Genomic DNA, 4,303 nt, shown 5'->3' on the forward strand with positions numbered 1-4,303 from the left:
AGAGACGGGGTTTCACCATGTTGACCAGGATGGTCTCGATCTCTTGACCTCGTGATCCACCCGCCTCGGCCTCCCAAAGTGCTGGGATTACAGGCTTGAGCCACCGCGCCCGGCGTGAGCGTCCTGTTTATTCCATGGTCATAGGCTGTTAGTGCCATATTTACTTGAAAACCTTGTGAAATTATGCAGAAAGAAAGAATGAGGAATCTTGGGTAATGAGAAAGCAACCAGCCAGTTTTATAAAAACTCCAACATGGGTGATTTATAACTAATTGGAAAAATATGTCTCATCTCAGTTGACTTAATCCTTTTTGCAGTGCTGGTTGGGGGGGGGTCCTTAAGTGTTCCCAGAAGGTTTAAGGAGCAGAATCGGCTCCCAAGGTGGTCAGCACAGTGACAAAAAAGGACAAAGGGCTCTGCCTGCCTCTGAGAGTCCTTCAGTCATGGCCACCTCTGTCTAGGGGAGCAAAGACCCTGTGTGTCCTCAGCCTTCCTGGCTATGGCAGGGGCATGGGGTTGGGAGAGCAGAGGGTGGGCACTTGTTCTGGCTGGAAACTTGGCCTTTGAAACAAGGCTCCAGAGGCAGAGTTTGAGACCCAAACAGGAGAAGGAGATGGCCAATGTTGATGCTCTCAGAGCGGAGGGTCCCGAACTGTCTGATTATAAGCGCAGTGTTGGGTCCTTACGTACTTTTACAAAGTTATTTTGAGAGACACGGAAGTCAGTGGACCCACTTTCTCTTCCTCATTGGAGTTCTCTCGAAAACAATGTGCCCAGGGACAGATGATCTGACAGGGCCACGGCTCCACCAGTGTCCTTAAGAGGGAGAGCTCTGTCAGCAGAGGGAACCTCAGCCCCGGCTGATCACACAGGCTACACTAGGCCGGGATCTGTGGACACCAACAACCTGCCCTAAGGCTCCAAAGTCAGAGAGGCCCGGTCGGTCCTGGTCCTGGCTTTGCTAGCCAGTCTCAGTCCCTGGCTTTGTCTCTTGGAGGGCTGATGCAATCTTGTTTGTGAGATGGAGCAAATGGCATTGCTCCTACCCCCACCAGGCTGGCGTCAGGATGAAATTCAACATAGGAAGTGCCCTCCCCCACCCCCATGGACCAAGAGGTGATACTATTAGAGTTATATGGGTTTGTGGTTTCCCCTTACTGTTTCCATTTCCTTCCTGAAAACCTGCAAGAGGCTCCGCAGGAAAGGAAGGGTCTTTCAGATGCCTGAGTGCAGCTGGGAATGGCTGTTCCTAGTTAGCCAGGCTGGTTGGAGCCCAGGGTGAGTTGGCTGGGTTGTGGGTTTGAACCACCAGAGCCACTGAGGCACAGCTGGCCCACTGCCAAGAGCTGCTAACCATCCTGCAAATGCCACCATTGCTCATGCCTGGGAGACGTTTCAGCATTGACTGAAAGGGTTGCTAGGTCTTGTCCTGCTCAGGACAGGGCACTGAAGAGTGATCTATTGTCATACTCTAAGGACAGATCTGGGTCCTCTGCCTCCCAGGGACCCCAAACACAGAATGCCTATTGACAGGACAGCCTATGGGCACAGCCCCTCTTGTTAGTATTAATTATGCGCTTATGAGAAATGCACCCGCTCTTGAAGAGGGGGACAGCCAGTGATTAAAACAGTTGAGGGCAGGTCACCAGGCTGTTTCAGACTCCATTAGGAAATGGCTCTGAGAGGGTTACTTTAGAGCAAGGAAAAGGTTTCCCTGTTGGAGGGTCTCTGTGCCTGGCCAGGCCCTTACTTTAAATCCCAGCCTACTTAGCCACTCAAGAATCTTCATTAAGTGGCTCTGAAGTAGGAACTGCTACTTAATCTGCAGGGATCAGCACAAAATGAAAATCAATAATTTTCAGAAATTAAGGTTAAAGTGGACTGGGCGCAGTGGCTCACACCTGTAATCCCATCACTTTGGGAGGCTGAGGCAGGCGGATCACGAGGTCAGGAGTTCGAGACCAGACTGGCCAACATGGTAAAACCCCGCCTCTACTAAAAATACAAAACTTAGCTGGGCATGGTGGTGGGTGCCTGTCATCCCAGCTTCTAAGGAGGCTGAGGCAGGAGGATTGCTTGAACTCGGAAGGTGGAGGTTACAGTGAGCCAAGATCACGCCATTGCTCTCTAGCCTAGGTGACAGTGAGAGACTATGTCTCCAAAGAAAGAAAGAAAGAAAGAAAAAGATTAAAGCAGCAGAGCATTCGAGCAAGCATTAGGGACCCTTTTGAGCACAGGGCCCTGGCTGTGTAGTTTGTACACTGGCCCAGGTCTGGAGACAGTGCAAGGCAGGCAGCTGGCCTGCACCATGTGGGTGAACTGAGTCACCCTGCCCTTTGCGGGGGCTGATGGGGATTTTTTCTAGGCCATTGACCTAGGCAAGGCTGATGACATGAGTGGGGCTTACCCTCATCTGGGCTGAATATGATACACTGGGACAAGTTGAAGGGAGAGGGATTGGAGCGGGGTGCTCCAGGGAGCATCATCTGTGTACAACAGGAAGTCCCTGAGCTTGGACACATGACTTAACCATCTATCACAAGGTTCAGAGCAAAACCCAGAAGACCAGGCAATGATGCATTGAAACTGCCACTACCCAAGTGAGCATTTTCCTGTATCATTAAAAAATGTTTTAGATAAGAGGTCTCGCTGTGTTGGCCAGGATGGTTTCGAACCCTTGGTCTCGAGTGATCCTCCTGCCTTGGCCTCCCAAGGTGTTGGAATTATGTAGGGCTGAGTGCCTCACAGGGTCGTGGGGTGAGCCTTATGCTGTGCTGAGGCACAGGATCCGAGAAATAAAGAGATACGACACAGAAGTACAAAGAAAATGCAGCTGGGCTTGGGGGGACACGCCACCTATGAGCGGAGTCAGGCGAGGTGAGGCGAGGCGAGTGAGCCCTGAATGTCCAGAAGCATGAGTATTTATTGTGTATAGGTTAGGGGGCAAGGCAGTGAGTGAAATCATCTTTATGGATAGTGATAGGGTCGTGAGCAATAAAATGTAGGGTCCATCCCCATTAGGTCACCTTGGCCAGGAGGTGGACAGTGCGCAGCAAGGGGCCCGTTCCCACGAAGGCGAGGGCTGTGTGCAGTAAGGGGTCCACCCCCATTAGGTCACCGAGGCTTGAAGGTGGGCCATGCGCAGTGAAGAGGGTGCGGTGTGCGATACTTCTATCTATAGGAAAACTACTAAGAAGATTATAGGAGGATGCCTTAAGTCACAGAGCGGTGACAGAGCTGTCAAGGTTACCGCCACCTTCTGGCAGTTTCCAACGGATTCTATGGGAAGATGCTTTTCAAGCAGCACAGTAGCAAGAGCTGATAAAGTTCACAGTCACCAAGGTGGATTGCCGGTCTGAGGGCAGCCTTCCACAAGAACTGGAACAAGGTCCTACAACTCCTTTATCAGGAGGAGTGGCTCTTGCCCCAAGCCTGCCATACAGCGGGTATCTTTAGGATACTGAACTCTGCCGTCTGGGCCATGGATTCTTGTCCTGGTATAACTGTTTTTCCCTTAATTCATGCTCTGCACTGTGTCTGCTCCAGGCATTTCTCTGATTATAAGCTATTTATTCTTTAATTCATGCTCTGTACTTGTCCACTCTAGGCATTCCTCCGATTATGAACTAAGATATAATTATAGGTATATATGTAAGAAAATATTCTTTAGGTACTCATACTATCAACTATTATATGATTATATATAGAGGATTATATAAAGGGAGGCTTCAAGCCCTATTTCTATAAACTAATGTATGATTATGTCAGGGATTATATAAAAGGAAATAGCTGAGTCGTAACACTATAAAGTGAGCTATTCCTCAAGCCCTAACTGTGCCGGGGTTCTGCTTAGCTCTCATTCCTCGGTGCCTATATGGGGGGTTACCCACAGGATTATACTCATGAGACACTGCCCCTGGCCTCTGACACTGTTTTAAAATTTTTGATGTATCTGTGATTTTTGGATTATACCTGTTTTGTTACTTCCATTAGAGAAAATTGACCTGGCCAGGCAAGGTGGCTTACGCCTGTAATCCCAGTATTTTGGGAGGTCGAGGTGGGCAGATCACATGACGTTTCTCCTGTGAGAGTTTGAGACCAGTTTGGACAACATGGTGAAACTCCGCCTGTACTAAAAACACACAAATTAGCCAGGCATGGTGATGGGTGTTTGTAATCCCAGCTACTCAGGAGGCTGAAGCAGGAGAATCTCTTGAACCCATGAGATGGAGATTGCAGTGAGCTGAGATTGTGCCACTGCACTTCTGCCTGGGCTACAGAACAAGACTCTGTCTCCAAAAAA

Source organism: Cebus imitator, unplaced genomic scaffold (genome assembly GCF_001604975.1).
Source record: "Cebus imitator isolate Cc_AM_T3 unplaced genomic scaffold, Cebus_imitator-1.0 Scaffold348, whole genome shotgun sequence".
Taxonomy (NCBI): domain Eukaryota; kingdom Metazoa; phylum Chordata; class Mammalia; order Primates; family Cebidae; genus Cebus; species Cebus imitator.